The following is an 18,449-nucleotide window of genomic DNA, read 5'->3' on the forward strand; positions in this document are numbered from 1 at the left end:
TGCTTTTTGAAGAAAACATTTTAGTCATACCTAAACTTTTCAAGAAAAGATGATTCTGGAAATCATAAGACAACTATGCAGTGATCAGCTTTGCTGGGCTCTCAGAGTCCCTGAATAATACAGTACAAGCCACCATCCTGATGGGTCTCCTTTAACTACCTCTTGGGTTTTTTGTTTTGTTTGATTTGGTTTTGGTTTCATTGCATCAACCTAAAATCCAAATCTATATCTCTACTTATCCAGATTTCTATTTCTGACCTGCAGGCCAATGAAAACACTTAAACAGCATCCTCACTTTTAAGCATTTTTGGAAGTGTCTGTCCTTGTAGATCACAGGAGTTTAGGGTGGGGTAAACACAAAGATGTTTTTATGGCAGTAAAAGATAACTTCCTGGAGGTCTGCTTGTCTCTCCTCAAAAAGAAGGCAACATGCTCTAAAACATTCATTTCGTATCTAGATATTAGATTCCCTTGTTGGTTGGTCTCTTTAAAGCTGTCGCCATCCTTCTTTTTTATTTTTTTGCCATGCTGAGTCTTCACTGTGGCACACACAAGCTTCTCTAGTTGTGAGGCTCAGATTCAGGCTCTGTAGTCATGGCGTGCGGGCTCAGTTGCCTTGCAGAATGTGGAATCTTGGTACCCCAGACCAGAGACTGAACCCAAGTCCCCTACATCAAAAGGCAGATTCTCAATCACTTGACCACCAGGGAATCCCCCCTTCCTTTGTGTTAACAGTTGTTAAACCTTGTATTATTATCCTTCCTTTTTGTCCTCACATCATGAGTTCAGTTCAGATTCCCACTAACTCTCACCTGACTGGATGCCAAGTCCTACAATTTTTTCTAAGGTATAAAACAGGCTAAACAGCGTGTGCATGTCCGAGTGTGTAGTATTGTTCACTGTGAGAACCTACCTTGCACAGTGACTCCAAATCCTTCTAAACTCTTCCAACACACATGTCAGAGGGCATCATATCTTCAGCTTAATTATTTGCACACCAAGGTTGGAATGTACAGTAGTGGTGTATGTTTGCTGTCTATTTGTTTTTTAAACTTAACTGAGGAAAACCAGACCTGTTGTGGGAGGACCCCCAGGCTGGCAATCTCACAGTCATGAGGAATTGCTGCAGCGGAAGTTGGGGATTCAAGTAAGACTGCAAATCATGTTGAGAAGGAGACCAACATAACTCAATCAAAAGATTCTTCTTCTGAAGAAGGAGCCTGAATTACTGTTGCCTGATATTGCTAGGACTACTACACTACAGGCTGCAATTTACGAAGTTCCAGTTGAAGAATTGCTACCTTCCCTTCTCTGATTTTGATAGTGAGGTTCATCCTCTGTTCTTTTTCTGTATAACAAATCACACCAAAACTTAGCAACTGAAAAAAAAAAAGTCCCTTTCTGTAGGCTGACTGAGCTCACCTAGTGGTTCTGCTCCATGCTGCAACATATACTTTGGAGGTTATCTAGGCTGGAACAGCCGGTATGCCTCACTATCACATCTGGGACTCTGGTGCTAGTGATGAGTTGGGTTGCTTCATAGCTCCTCTACATACCCTCTCTCTCTCTACATCATTTCTCATTATTCACTGAGAAGCCAAAATTCTTACAGGATGGTAGGCTTCCAAGCAAGTAAAGTAGAAGCCACCAGACCTCTTAAAATCTAGGCCCAACGGTAGTACAGAATCACTTTTTCTGCATTCTTTTGATCAAGAACAGCTCAGATGCAAGGAGAGAGAAAGGAGGCATGGCCTGTCTAGACACTGGTAGAAGGTTGGTGACTATCTTTGTAGATAGTTTACCATGTTACTATCAGGCCTTAAGCTTACAGAACCACAGTGCATTTCACTTCCACAAGGCACAGATATTCCAAATAGTGAATAAAAAAAGACTATGATGCCAAATTCTCCCTAAAAGTAGGTTGTCCTTTATGACTCAGTGACTTAACAAGAGACGCTCAGTTCTCATGAGACTGTCACTGAAGTTGTGACACTGTACATCCATTTGTTAAAGGCATTAAACTCCTTTTGCTATGGCTGACTACTGTGTTTTATAGGCATTTGAATCAAATGGGTATTATCTGAGAGTAATTCATAGCACCAACAAATATAAACACATGTTCTGTTATCTTTAAGGGAAAGTCAACTGGAAAATTTTGTGTTATTCTAAGTCATTGTATAAACATATATTTCAAGATAGCTTTTCAAATTCAAGCTCAGATATATCAGATAATGTCTTTTTCCTGCCTACTTTCAGTTTGACTTCAAACAATTGGAAAAATTTTAAAGACAGAGAGTTATCTTATGTAAGAAAGAATGAACATTGTATCAATATTTCCTGTAGGGAAGAAAAACAGATTAGATTAACTATCTATGTCATTTTCCCATGATTGGGTCTTAACCACTTTTTTTTTCTTTTTCCCCCCAGAATATTACAAGACAGTCAAATCTCTAACAACTGAAGAAAAATATTTGGGTATAAGACCCTCTATCAGTGCTTGGGATTTCAAGCCCTCTGAGAATTCTTAGAATGGATTTTTTAAAGATCTAGGTTTTAAACACTTTCACAATTAACTTAAAGGTGTTTGGTGACTGGAAAAATCAACTTGTGTGAGGAATAAGCTAGGACAAGACTGTTCCCTGCACAATACAAGAAACACTTAGCATTTCAGCTCCTATAAATAACAGTGGTTAGTGGTTATGGATTGTTGAAAATCCACTCTGAACCAGTGGCTCTACTGGATGCCTTGTATACATCATCCCATAGTAGTTCATGGACTGTTCTATCATTGTCATGTGGAATTACTACCTAGCAAGAGTTAAAGGTCAGTAGGTGCCCAATATGCTACTGGAGATCAGTGGAGAAATAACTCCAGAAAGAATGAGGGGATGGAGCCAAAGCAAAAACAATACCCAGTTGTGGTTGTGACTGGTGATAGAAGCAAGGTCAGATGCTGTAAAGAGCAATATTTCATAGAAGCCTGGAATGTTAGGTCCATGAATGAAGGTGAATTGGAAGTGGTCAAACAGGAGATGGCAAGAGTGAATGTCGACCTTCTAGGAATCAACGAACTAAAATGGACTGGAATGGGTGAATTTAACTCACATGACCATTATATCTACTACTGTGGGCAGGAATCCCTTAGAAGAAATGAAGTAGTCATCATGGTCAACAAAAGAGTCCGAAATGCAGTACTTGGATGCAATCTCAAAAATGACAGAATGATCTCTGTTCATTTCCAAGGCAACACCATTCAATATCATGGTAATCCAAGCCTATGCCCCAACCAGTAACACTGAAGAAGCTGAAGTTGAACAGTTCTATGAAGACCTACAAGACCTTTTAGAACTAACACCCAAAAAAGATGTCCTTTTCATTATAGGGGATGGGAATGCAAAAGTAGGAAGTCAAGAAACACCTGGAATAACAGGCAAATTTGGCCTTGGAGTATGGAATGAAGCAGGGCAAAGGCTAATAGAGTTTTGCCAAGAGAACGCACTGGTCATAGCAAACACCCTCTTCCAACAACACAAGAGAAGACTCTACACATGGACATCACCAGATGGTCAACACTGAAATCAGATTGATTATATTCTTTGCAGCCAAAGATGGAGAAGCTCTACACAGTCAGCAAAAACAAGACTGGGAGCTGACTGTGGCTCATATCATGAACTCCTTATTGCCAAATTCAGACTTAAATTGAAGAAAGTAGGGAAAACCACTAGACCATTCAGGTATGACCTAAATCAAATCCCTTATGACTATACAGTGGAAGTGAGAAATAGATTTAAGGGACTAGATCTGATAGACAGAGAGCCTGATGAACTATGGACGGAGGTTTGTGACATTGTACAGGAGACAGGGATCAAGACCATCCCCATGGAAAAGAAATGCAAAAAGGCAAAATGGTTGTCTGAGGAGGCCTTACAAATAGCTGTGAAACAAAGAGAAGCGAAAAGCAAAGGAGAAAAGGAAAGATATTCCCATTTGAATGCAGAGTTCCAAAGAATAGCCAGGAGAGATAAGAAAGCCTTCCTCAGCGATCAATGCAAAGAAATAGAGGAAAAGAACAGAATGGGAAAGACTAGAGATCTCTTCAAGAAAATTAGAGATACCAAGGGAACATTTCATGCAAAAATGGGCACAATAAAGGACAGAAATGGTATGGGCCTAACAGAAGCAGAAGATATTAAGAAGAGGTGACAAGAATACACAGAAGAACTGTACAAGAAAGATCTTCATGACCCAGATAATCATGATGGTGATCATAATCACTCACCTAGAGCCAGACATCCTGGAATGTGAAGTCAAGTGGGCCTTGGAAAGCATCACTATGAACAAAGGTAGTGGAGGTGATGAAATTCCAGTTGAGCAATTTCAAATCCCGAAAGATGATGCTGTGAAAGTGCTGTACTCAATATGCTAGCAAATTTGGAAAACTCAGCAGTGACCACAGGACTGGAAAAGGTCCGTTTTCATTCCAATCCCTAAGAAAGGCAATCCCAAAGAATGCTCAAACTACCGCACAATTGCACTCATCTCACATGCTAGTAAAGTAATGCTCAAAATTCTCCAAGCCAGGCTTCAGCAATACGTGAACTGTGAACTTCCAGATGTTCAAGCTGGTTTTAGAAAAGGCAGAGGAACCAGAAATCAAATTGCCAACATCCCTGGATCATCGAAAAAGCAAGAAATTTCCAGAAAAACATCTACTTCTGCTTTATTGACTACGCCAAAGCCTTTGACTGTGTGGATCACAATAAACTGTGGAAAATTCTGAAAGAGATGGGAATACCAGACCACCTGACCTGCCTCTTGAGAAACCTGTATGCAGGTCAGGAAGCAACAGTTAGAACTGGACGTGGAACAACAGACTGGTTCCAAATAGGAAAAGGAGTACATCAAGGCTGTATATTGTCACCCTGCTTATTTAACCTCTATGCAGAGTACATCATGAGAAACACTGGGCTGGAAGAAGCACAAGCTGGAATTGAGATTGCCGGGAGAAATGTCAGTAACCTCAGATATGCAGATGACACCACCCTTATGGCAGAAAGTGAAGAGGAAATAAAAAGCCTCTTGATGAAAGTGAAAGAAGAGAGTGAAAAAGTTGGCTTAAAGCTCAATATTCAGAAAACTAAGATCATGACATCTGGTCCCATCACTTCATGGGAAATAGATGGGGAGACAGTGGAACAGTGCCAGACTTTATTTTTCTGGGCTCCAAAATCACTGGAGATGGTGACTGCAGCCATGAAATTAAAAGACGCTTACTCCTTGGAAGGAAAGTTATGACCAACCTAGATGGCATATTAAAAAGCAGAGACATTGCTTTGCCAACAAAGGTCCATCTGGTCAAGGCTATGGTTTTTCCAGTGGTCATATATGGATGTGAGAGTTGGACTGTGAAGAAAGCTGAGTGCCAAAAAATTGATGCTTTTGAACTATGGTGTTGGAGAAGACTCTTGAGAGTCCCTTGGACTGCAAGGAGATCCAACCAGTCCATCCTAAAGGAGATCAGCCCTGGGTGTTCATTGGAAGGACTGATGCTGAAGCTGAAACTCCAATACTTTGGCCACCTCATGCGAAGAGCTGACTCATTGGAAAAGACCCTGATGCTGGGAGGGATTGGGGGCAGGAGAAGAGGATGAGATGGTTGAATGGCATCACCGACTCGATGGACATGGGTTTGAGTAGACTCTGGAGTTGGTGATGGACAAGGAGGCCTGGCGTGCTGCGATTCATGGGATCGCAAAGAGTTGGACATGACTGAGAGACTGAACTGAACTAAAGAGTTAACTGAAGAGTTAAAACTCAAATTTGACTCACAGGTCCTTGATTCTAAATCCAGGGCAATTTACATTGCAGTATACTATCCTCCAAGATAAATGAATTAATGTGTGTGTGTATATGTGTTCTCAGTCACTCAGTCACATCCGACTCTTTGCAACCTCATGGACTATAGCCCACCAGGCTCCTCTGTCCATGGGATTTCCCAGGCAAGAATACTGGAGTGGGCTGCCATTTCCTCCTCCAGGGATCTTCCCAACCCAGGGATCGAACTCATGTCTCTTGCATCTCCTGCATTGCAGGCAGATTCTTTACCACTGAGCCACCTGGGAAGTCTTTTAAATGAATCAAATTCATGGTAATAGGATTTCACCAGAGTAGCTCTAATTTCTGTTCTTACAGAAATTATGTACCCATTATGAAATGGGTACACAAAGAGACTCTCAAACACCCAGATAAAGAAAGATCTAGGTGGTATACAGTGTGGCTCAGCTGGTAAAGTATCTGCCTGTAATGCAGGAAACCAGGGTTCAACCCCTGGGTTGGGAAGATTCTCTGGAGAAGGGAAACCACTCCAGTATTCTGGCCTAGAGAATTCCATGGACTGTGTAACCCATGGGGTCACAAAGAGTCGGGCCCAACTGAGCAACTTTCCCTTTCACTTTCAAACAGGGAAAAACCTATTTTCTGTCAAGTTTCTGATTTCTGGGATAAAGTTTATGATTATACCTCAAAATTTTTGTCTTTAGCATTGTGATGTTTGGAACTAGAGAATGCCTAGGTTATCAATATTTGATATGCTGTTTAGGTTCTTGACACATCTTTACACACGAACCTTGGAATGACTGAAGGAACAGCATGGGACTGGAAATTACTGACAAGGATGTCAGATAATTTTCACATCAAAACCCTAAGTCTTCAGAGTCTCCTAGTCTATGAGGAAGTTGCAACAGGCACCAAGATCTGATTAAAAGCAGCAAGAGACTATTTCACTGGTCACTACTCAGAGCTGTTTCCTTGTTGTTGAGTTCTTGCCATGCGAAGTAAATTTCTAAGGACCATGTCTGGGCCACAGATTCAGCTTTACTGCAATCCTGTCTATTCAATATGCACAATGACTTTGCCCATTTTAACCTTCATCATATACACCTAATAACTTTTCCTTTTTTTTTCTTTTTTGGCCACACCATACAGCATATGGGATCTTAGTTCTCTGACCAGGGATCAAACTGGCCCCTGCATTGGAAGCACAGAGTCTTAACCACTGGACCACCAGGAAGCCTAACTTTTCCTCTTTGAGTGTTGCATATGCTCTGATCCTTCAAAAATTACATAGTAATACAGTAGAGGGCCTTTAATGATATTACTAAGGTTGAGTCTTGATAGTGGTGTTTCTGCTTCCAAGTGTAAACTTTGAAGATCATTCTGAGGATGTTGCCTGGCAACTCAGTGTGGTGGTGGTAATGGTGGATTATCATCCTGATTCTGTGAGGATCAAGACTCAGGTAGCATGGTATCAAGTGGGGTTCAAACCGAGGTTTCCTTTTCTCTAGTGTCCCTTGGAGTGATGGAGAAGGAGAAGTAAAGTGAATAATAAAACATGGGTGACCATGATGACTTCAAGTGTGGAGATTATTTTGCGAAGAAGAAAGCCATATCTGAAATGATGCAAAATTATTTCTGAAGGAAAAAGTGAAAATGCCACTTAAATTGTAGGATTTGCAGGAACAAATGGTTCGTATTTAATACACATCTTATATTTTACATACTTATTGGTCCTTGTTTCATCTAATAACTCAAAGTGTATTTTCCCATGAAAATTTACTAGGTTTCTTTCTGAATTCCCCACCAGAAGAGTACCTGACTATTGTAAACTAAGGAGGTGTTCCCAAACAAAAGTTTATATGAAGTTGGTGAGAGTGTGTTCCACCCTTTCAAGTTCAAGACTTGTGCTGCTGTGAAATCAGAACTGTGTCTTAAATCCAGACTTGAGGGCACAGGATTGGGAGTGGAGGAGAAGACTCTTTTTAGAATAACTGGACCAGTGAAAACACTGATTCTTGCTCTATCTGGTGACAGTGTATAGCTTACAGCTACAGAAACCAGCATTACCCAGTTGCTGTCCTTCCAAAAGCCAGTTCTTCTGCCCTACTGCCCCTGAATTCTAGCAATTTCCTGATAAATACCCCTAGTCATCTTTGGTCCTGGTCCCCATCTATGCCAGAGTGGGCCCTTTCCAGATGCACTGGTATATTCAATAACTCAAAGTATGTGACTTGAGAAGACAGGGTCTTCATTGAATCCGGCAGAAAACAGGAGCAAACCACCTCCATCACTTGATCTGTCATGTGCACTTTCCTTTATTTTTATTTATTTATTTTTATTTTTTCATTTATTTTTATTAGTTGGAGGCTAATTACTTTACAATATTGTAGTGGGTTTTGTCATACATTGACATGAATCAGCCATGGATTTACATGTATTCCCCATCCCGGTCCCCCCTCCCACCTCCCTCTCTACCCACTCCCTCTGGGTCTTCCCAGTGCACCAGGCCCGAGCACTTGTCTCATGCATCCAACCTGGGCTGGTGATCTGTTTCACTATAGATAATATACATGTTTTGATGCTGTTCTCTCGAAACATCCCACCCTCGCCTTCTCCCACAGAGTCCAAAAGTCTGTTCTGTACATCTGTGTCTCTTTTTCTGTTTTGCATATAGGGTTATCATTACCATCTTTCTAAATCCCATATATATGTGTTAGTATGCTGTAATGTTCTTTATCTTTCTGGCTTACTTCACTCTGTATAATGGGCTCCAGTTTCATCCATCTCATTAGAACTGATTCAAATGAATTCTTTTTAATGGCTGAGTAATATTCCATGGTATATATGTACCACAGCTTCCTTATCCATTCGTCTGCTGATGGGCATCTAGGTTGCTTCCGTAATATGTAAGGCAAACGCTAACAAGTATGAAAGAGGAAATTAATAGTAACACAATAATAGTGGGAGACTTTAATACCCCACTCACAACTATGGATAGATCAACTAAACAGAAAATTAACAAGGAAACACAAACTTTAAATGACACAATGGACCAGCTAGACCTAATTGATATCTATAGGACATTTCACCCCAAAACAATCAACTTCACCTTTTTCTCAAGTGCACACGGAACTTTCTCCAGAATAGATCACATCCTGGGCCATAAATCTAGTCTTGGTAAATTCAAAAAATTGAAATTATTCCAGTCATCTTTTCTGACCACAGTGCACTTCCCTTTAATAATAATGAAAATGATGATGTTGAGAATATTCTTTTATGATATATATTCTAGTGTTCATCTAATATGCATCTTGTTTTGATGCTAATCTTATGCTGTAATTAGTTCCATTTCACAGATGGGGACACTCAAAGAGCTTCAGTTGCATGTCCAAGGTCACAACAGGTAATAAACAAAATAAATGAACTAAACTCAGCCCTGTCTTCAACACTTGTGTTTCTCTCTCTGTCAAAAGCAATACAAATGCTGTACTGTTTTGTTGTTTTTGTTTTTAACAGACTAAGATAAACATTTCTAAGGAATATCTCTATTGTCATTGAGTATCAACTTCACTGAAATCTCTAGTGTGGTTGAACAATGAATAGGATCCTCTTATTGGGGTCTTTCAGAATAGCTCTCTTACCTGACAATAGAAATAAATCTACAAAAAACAGTTCAGATGGATGGAGCAAGCTGTGTGAATACCAGTTTTAATATTGGCTCAAAAACTTAAATATTTCTCATGCTTTTGTTCAATTGATGATTAAGCAAATTGCGTTGAATACCCATGTTTGAGTCAATAGTGATTTTTGAAACATTTTTATATTCTTATATAAAAGTCTTAAGTCCATATTATTATAATATATCAGGGTTGGTCACCAAATGCATAAATACTGAGTGCAGCTGTAGAATTTAATAAAGCCCAAAGTTTGAGCTAGCAAATGAAAAATTATATATTATTGGAAACTTGTGCTCAAAGTTGAAATGTGAAGGAAATATTTTAGCACTATCACAATATTACATTGCAATCATTATTTAATTTATCTCCTCTGAAATGACTTAGGGGAAGTGCTCGCAAAGCCCTATTTGCCTCAGCCAGGAAGCAAGGCAATGGTCAGCAAATGAATGAAGTCATGGGGTACTGACAATGCCACCATTGTAAGGGCACCTCAGGGTATTGTTTGACGTTGACCAAGTGAGGACTAAGCATTGGGAAGTTTTTATTTCAACTTAACAAAAGGGCAGGGCCAGAGCAAGAATACAAAACTAGCTTTTTTTTTTTCCTTTTAATTGAAAGTGTCCAACTTAAATGCACCTGGAAGAAAAGAATGTCTTAGTAAACTATGAAGATTTTGGAAAACAGGTTTACATTTTAAACACAGATCTTCAATAAATAGCATTTAAAACTTAGCTATAAGCATAAGCTACATAAATATTCATAAATGCTATGTATCATTCATAAATATATGTACACATATAAGTGATTTATATATTCACCAATTTTTCCAGGAGAAACTTCAAGCACTCCTAAGCAACCTGTGCATTTCAATTGTCACTTTGAACTTTGAAACAAAGGAGAGACTGTAAAACCAGTTTATAAAAAGTATTATGAGATACCACAACTGGCATTTTTATGACCTTATTAAACTACATTCAAGTGGCATAAATTATATGTAATGAAAGTGAGAAGAATCTCTGACCCGATTTTAATATTGGACGCATGCTTATTAGTTTGAGTTTTTTTCTGAATAGAAACCTTTTTTCAGACTTTAGCAGTTGATATTATGTGGAAGTCATAAATGTCAGATTACATTACACTATTTTGGTTCATAGAATAGCACAGCCATTAAGTTACCGGAGAGTAATGAGCAGGTCTTCTCACAAAGTAAAGCCAAAGGTGTTAATTTAGATTTGAAACATTCCACCTCATTATAAAAGCCAAATTAATTTGCCATGTGTAGAAGCAGCAAAAACTAATATTTGAAACGTGAAAGACCTCCTTTTTGCAGGAGAATGATAGAAAGGAGCATTACGAAGTTTCTATTTCTGAAGAGTAGGCATACTAGTCCCTCAGAGGTTAATTATTAGGTGTTATAGAGTCTCTTATTAGGAATTTCTATTCAAAAAGTTGAATTGATAGAATGAGTTCAATGTTAACAAAGAAAAGACATCTGGTCACTTAGTTTGAAAATATGTAGACTTAAACATAAATGTAAAGTTAGCCTATTTTATCTCCTTCAATTTTTATAATATATTATGAAAGAAGGTACTTTTATGTGGTCATAAAGATTTTGTTTAGGCATTAGTCACAAAATCTGAAAAAGATAAAAGGAAAAAGCCCACTAATTCAGAGAACTATAGAAACAAATCATAGAGCACCTTCAAGTGTCCATTAATTAAGGCCAGGCCAAATGAAGAACACCTTCAAAGATAAAAAACTGAGGATACTACACACAAAAATGTCAAAACAGCAGCCTTTACTAACCTAGACTGCATATTCAACAATGGAAAAGTGATAAGAAGAATAATGTTGAATTGGCTTATCATTTTTTAAAATGTGAGAAAAGCCAAAGTACAAAAAGCCAATTATGAAAGAAGGCTAGTTCAGAGTACCCCAGCCCAGAGACCGACAAAAATACCAATTGTGGTGTCTACAGAATCAAGCATACAGAATGGTCAGCTGAAGAACCCTCACTGAAGTTGTTCTGGTCAGGATAGCAGGCATTACTGAGGCATTAATAAAGACCCCACAGAGATTCCACGAATCTCCTCTGTGTTCTTAGCAATAAAGGCAGCAGGCAGTGATGGCAGTCCCTGAGAAGCTGAGAAAGGGAGGTTGTGAAGAATCATTTAAATTTAGAGTAAACGGCAGCTTTAGTGTCTTTGGTTTGTATTTTGCTTTCTAGCTCAGAAGGCACTTTATGTCCTCAGAGAAACCACTCCAACTGACAGATGTTTAATTTATATTTTATTCTCCATATTAGGACACAGATTCAAAGAAGGTAGATCAGCTACCAAAGATTACTCAACTAGTTAATATCTAAGACAATTATAGATTATCTGGCAATGTCTGTCTCATCTCGATTTAAGTGCCTCCAGCAAGGATATTTCATGATTTCTTGGGAAAGCTTACTTCACTGATGAAAACAAAACAAAACAAACTGTATAATAAACTTCCTGTGATATTTTTAATATCAAATCTTTTTGGTTTCTAACATGGCATTGTGGATCAATAATAATAATAACTAACGTGTCATTTTAGAGTTTGCAAATTGTTTAAATACCTAAGTTAAAACATATAAGATTGCAGCTTCTGCTTTCACACTTCAATAACTTTTCAAAAACATACAAGCACCTTGCATTTCTCTCTTAACGTTCCCACGTATTCAGATTCTTCAATCTTCTCTAGATCCTGTTTGCACATCTTTTTAAATGTGGTTTCAACTACAGGGATAATATTCCAGAAACACTCAGAGCAAAGTGGAAAACAAAAGAAGAGGGACAGAGTAGGTTGAACAGATACAGAGAGGAGGAAAGAAGGTCAAGAATTAACAAATCACCCATGGTTGCCATAACAGATTATTGCAAACTGGTGGCTTACAACAACAGAAATTTATTTTTAAATAAAATACTTTTTTCAGTAAAATAAAGGAGGGAATTGGTTTCTTTCTGAATAAAAGGATAACCATCTTAAAATCATACTTCAAAGGCATGTCTGTCAATTTATTCAATAGTTTCTAAAGGTAGACTGATATGGGACTCCCCTGGCAGCTCATGCTTCCACTGCAGGGGCATGGGTTCAAACCCTGGTTAGGGAGCTAAGATCCCCACACACTGCATGGAGCAGTCAGAAAAAAAAAACACAAACAAAACAAAGGCTATTAAAAATCAAGTAATTAATTTTTTAAAACATAGTCTGGTATAATCAGGATTATAATAAAGATTAATGGAATTTAAAGAGGGTTTACTAATTTACCAAATAATATAATGTTGTAAGCTACCAGCTTTCAGTTCTGGAATCCAGGAGTCTGAAATCAAGGTGTCATTCCCTTCCAGGATTTGCTTCCTTCTAGAAGTCGTGGTGGTTGTAGGCAACCCTTAGTGGTCCCTCGGCTCATAGATACATCGCTCCCGTCTGCCTCCATGTTTATACATCACCTTTTTCTCTGTGTCTCTATGGGTCTTTTTTTGTGTCTTACAAGGATTCTCATTGGACTTGAGAGCTACCCTAATTCAGTTTAATTTCATCTTGACTCTTAACTAATTACCTCTGCAATAACCCTATTTCCAAATAAGGTCACATTTTGAGGTTCCAGGTAGGCATGAATATGGAGGGGATCCTGTTGTACCTACTACAAGGAGATAAAGTTTCTGAGAGCCTCATACTTGTCCTCATTCTCAGGCACTAGGTGATTTTAAAAATGACTGAAATGAGCAAATAGGCTAAATTGAAATTTTGGTGTCTTGAAGACAAGAGAGAGAGAGAGAGAGCTTGGAGATATGATGTTTCTATCCAGAACCTTGATTTCAGAACTTCCTAGGTGGCTTTAGTGGTAAAGAACCCGTCTGCCAACACAAAAGACATGAGGGGTGCAGGTTTGATCCCCTGGTCAGGAAGATCTCCTGGAGGAGGGTATGGAAACTCACTTTAGTATTCTTGCCTAGAGAATCCCATGGACAGAGAAGCCTAGTGCGTCACAGTCCACAGGGTCACAAAGAGCTGGAAACAACTGAGGTGACTTAACACCCATGCACTATGATTTTTATTAGTACAGATAATACAGTTTCATTGAGGAGCTTGGTGCTCAGGGTGGCAGTTTTCAGTGAGGTGCTCACCATTCCATTGAAAGTCACTAGGGACTCAGTCACAGCACATGAAGAAGGATCAAAATGAAATGAAGGAAGGGTAATACTGAAAATATGGAAGCAATGCAGTGATTCTATTAAGAATGACAGATAATCCATGGCTAATTCATTTCAATGTATGACAAAAACCACTGCAATGATGTAAAGTAATTAGCCTCCAACTAATAAAAATAAATGGAAAAATTTAAAAAAAATAAATAAAGGAAAGGAGACATGGAAAAAAATAAAATAAAATAAAGGCTGAATTATGCATGCCTTAGGTTGCCATGTGAAATATCTAACCAGCTGTGATCCCTCATTTCCACTGTTATCTCCCAACCACATCTCGTTAATAGTGGAGTTGATTAAAGAACATATCAACATAAAAAAAAAAAAAGAATGACAGATAAAGGCCAGGGGGATTGCAAATCCATCACCCAGTTTTCAGTGATATGAAGAACAGAGACTCTAAAACTCTGATCATTTATAAGTGATGTTTCCCCCCGTGTCTAGATTCCCTGAGGACCTTGGCTAACAGGACAGAATGTCAGTGGAAATGGATATGTGATCTTAGAAAATTCAGTGAATTTAGGGAATAGGAAAAAAGAGGTACGATTGGTGCTCAGAACCCTGATTGAGATAAATGTGGGTATCAAACAGCTGAAACAGATTTTCTGGACAGATCTTATAAGGGAGATTGGTTCTAAGTCTGAGACCTAGATGATACATAAAGGTGGATATGGTTGGGATCACTTGTCTATGGGAGAAGATATGAATTCTGTGGATGTCTGTCTTTCGTAAGAGGTAGGCAGCAGAAGGAAAGAAGTGCTAAGTTCAGTTACAAGAGAAGTGTAGAGGAGGAATGGCATTTATTGGCTTCTACTTCCTCATTATGGAGCTGGCTAACCTCAAGTTTACCTCAACTTCTCTAGAGAGTTGGCATTGCTGTAAAATGAAAATCATTCAAGCCTAGGATGATGGTGGAACTCAGGCGTCAAAACCACCCATTTCCTCTTTTGTTTCTCACCAAACCATTGTTGTTGCAGAACTAGAGTTCAGAGAAAACAACACCACAAATTAGAGCAAGCTTATGAGAAACTTTTTAAAATTTTATTTAAAAATGTGTAGCATGTACACCTAGAAAAAACATATATTGTAAGAACTCCTTTTTCATCCTCAGATGGAAAGTCACCAGAGTCCTTCCATCCTTTAATAGCTGCTTTTTAAAACGACCGTTGCTCAAGCCCAAGGGGTGCTATCATCAGCCCGAGTATGATGCAACTCTAATAGATGCTTCAGGTTCATTCAAGGCAAAACCTTTTTTTTTATTCCAAAAAAGAAAGATAGGTTTGCAACCTTACTATTCCCAGAAATGTCTTCCTTCTATTCTCATGTGTGCTCAACACATCAAGATTTTCTGATGCTTTGCTCAAAAGTATGAAAGAGGGTTGTGTGTGTATTACTTTCTCAGTTATATTTGACTCTTTGTGACTCCATAGACTGTAGCCCACCATGCTCTTCTGTCCATGGAATTCTCCAGGCAAAAATATATTGGAGTGGGAAGCCATGCCCTTCTCTAGGGATCCTCCCAACCTTGTGATCGAACTCAGCTCTCCTGCATTGCAGACAGACTCTTTACCCTCTGAGTCATCGGGAAACCACATGAAAGTGTTTAATGTGTGTTTAATAATATATGTGAAATCACCCCCGCCAAGTCTGACCTAGAAGCAGGATAAGCTGTCTCCTGATCTACATAATCTGCCATAGGATAAAAGTATATTAAAGGTGCAACTGCTCCCTCTGAATGTTTGCAAGAATGAGAGGTGAAACACTGTGAACTCAAAGCAAATTAAGTGCTTGGCTTCAGATAAAGAATAAGTTAAGAGTAGAACAGGCGTGTGTGCTCTAGGCTGTTACCACAGAGTGAGTCACCCGCACACTGGAACTGTGTTTCCTGAAACCTGCTATTCTCTAGAGGCTATCATTCACTGGCCTTAGGATGGTCTCCGCATGCTCTGCATCTCCAGCATATAAGGCAAAATGGGACTTCCTTGGTGGTCTAGTGGTTAAGAATCTGCCTGCCAATGCAGGGGACATGGGTTGGATTCTGGTCTGGGAAGATCCCACATGTCTTGGGACAACTAAGCCCTTGCACCACACTACTGAGCTCACAAACTTCAGAGCCGCGACCGGAGAGCGGCCCCCGAGAGAGGCCTGAGCACGGCGACCAGAGAGCGGCCCCCGTGAGAGGCCTGAGCGCCGCGACCGGAGAGCGGCCCCCGTGAGAGGCCTGAGCGCCGCGACCGGAGAGCGGCCCCCGTGAGAGGCCTGAGCGCCGCGACCGGAGAGCGGCCCCCGTGAGAGGCCTGAGCGCCGCGACCGGAGAGCGGCCCCCGTGAGAGGCCTGAGCGCGGCGACCGGAGAGCGGCCCCCGTGAGAGGCCTGAGCGCCGCGACCGGAGAGCGGCCCCCGAGAGAGGCCTGAGCACGGCGACCGGAGAGCGGCCCCCGTGAGAGGCCTGAGCACGGCGACCGGAGAGCGGCCCCCGAGAGAGGCCTGAGCACGGCGACCGGAGAGCGGCCCCCGTGAGAGGCCTGAGCACGGCGACCGGAGAGCGGCCCCCGAGAGAGGCCTAAGTGCCGCGACCGGAGAGCGGCCCCCGTGAGAGGCCTGAGCGCGGCGACCGGAGAGCGGCCCCCGTGAGAGGCCTGAGCGCGGCGACCGGAGAGCGGCCCCCGTGAGAGGCCTGAGCGCGGCGACAGGAGAGCGGCCCCCGTGAGAGGCCTGAGCGCCGCGACCGGAGAGCGGCCCCCGTGAGAGGCCTGAGCGCGGCGACCGGAGAGCGGCCCCCGTGAGAGGCCTGAGCGCGGCGACCGGAGAGCGGCCCCCGTGAGAGGCCTGAGCGCGGCGACCGGAGAGCGGCCCCCGTGAGAGGCCTGAGCGCGGCGACCGGAGAGCGGCCCCCGTGAGAGGCCTGAGCGCGGCGACCGGAGAGCGGCCCCCGTGAGAGGCCTGAGTGCCGCGACCGGAGAGCGGCCCCCAAGAGAGGCCTGAGTGCCGCGAGCGGAGACGCCGCCCCCCATGCACCCCAGTTAGAGAAAGCCCAAGCAGCAGTTAAGAACCTGCGCAGCCAGAAATAAACAAATAAATGTTTCTTTAAAAAGCAAAACAACTGCACATGGTTTTTCATTTATTTATTCCACAATAAAAGTTCAGGACTGTGTTATTAATGGTTTCTGTGATTGCAGAAAGGAGTTAAAGGGAAATAGCACCTGGCCTCACAGAGCTTTCTCTTGCATCCAGCCATCCAACACATACCCAGTGAGCATCCATCAAGCACCATTCTACGTGCTTGAGATACGGCAGTAACCAAAACTAAGATCCTTTCCACCCTAGAGCTTATAATCCTTTACAGGAAAATAAACAATAGATGTGTCATAAATATGTAAATTTTACCGTATATTTGAATATGTTGTGTTATGAAAAGAGAAAACTAGATGAGGATAAAGAGGGATCCGCAAGAGGTAGGACCAAAAGAGGCAGTAGCACAGTGTAAGTTGCAGTTTCCAGTTAGAATGGTCAGGGTAGATTCCATTGAAAAGAGATTTGGGCACATACCTGGAAGAAGACTGTTCTTTTAACTATCTGTAGTATGAAGATTCCAAGCTGACAAAATAGCTGGTTCAAAGGCCCCCAAGGCAGAAGCATGCCAGGTTGGAGGAGGGGCAGAGTCTAGATTAGCTTACTATCTTGTAAATGAAAGAGAAAATGTACTCTACCTGAATGCATTTTTCTAAACTATACCAATAAGTGCTAGGTCATTTTTACATATGTAAGACTCACTCATTTTAGAAGGTGAACTGATTTCTTTGGGAAGTCTGGAATTAATATGCTACCATAATCTAAAACCTCTTTTTCTTCAGTTTTAACATTTGAGTCTTCCAATGCAGAAGACTTCCAATCAGTCTTCCATGCTTGGCTTTTAATAGTAATGTCCCATACTTTCTATAGTTTCCTTCAGTAATTTTCTTTATCATCTATATAAATAAACATCTCAGCCTCTTCCTTCCCATGGCAATGTTCAGACATTTTGATTCAGCTATGAAAGCAATTCTCCACTCCTGATGTTAATCTAGACAGGAATTGACATCAAAACAGGGAACTCACAGAGGTTATATTAATGAACAGATAGAGCTCTGGTCAGGACTTTTATCACCACCATACAATGACCATTTTACATGCACAGTGATATAACACAGTGTTGGCTTGTGCTAGAACCCAGTTCTTCTTTCAACCACATGGAGAATTTTAGCAGTATGTCTGACTCTTCAGTGAAAAGAATATTTTGAAGAATGAAATGGGTTAATCAAGAAATCCATAATACCCTTGTTGGGTATCTTTCACAGCCGCTTATAAAATAACCAGCTACTGTCAAGGATGAGAGTTTTAAACCTGGAAATTAGAGCAAAACAAGCAAATTGTCAAGAAAAGATTAAGAAACCATCACAAGCAAGGAAATCGAAACTGTAATCAGAAATCTTCCAGCAAACAAAAGCCCAGGACCAGATAGATTCACAGCTGAATTGTACCAAAAATATAGAGAAGAGCTAACACCTATCTTACTCAAACTCTTCCAGAAAATTGCAGAAGAAGGTAAACTTCCAAACTCATTCTATGAGGCCACCATCACCCTAATTCCAAAACCGGACAAAGATGCCACAAAAAAAGAAAACTACAGGCCAATATCACTGATGAACATAGATGCAAAAAT

This window comes from Odocoileus virginianus, unplaced genomic scaffold (genome assembly GCF_023699985.2).
Source record: "Odocoileus virginianus isolate 20LAN1187 ecotype Illinois unplaced genomic scaffold, Ovbor_1.2 Unplaced_Contig_24, whole genome shotgun sequence".
Lineage (NCBI taxonomy): Eukaryota > Metazoa > Chordata > Mammalia > Artiodactyla > Cervidae > Odocoileus > Odocoileus virginianus.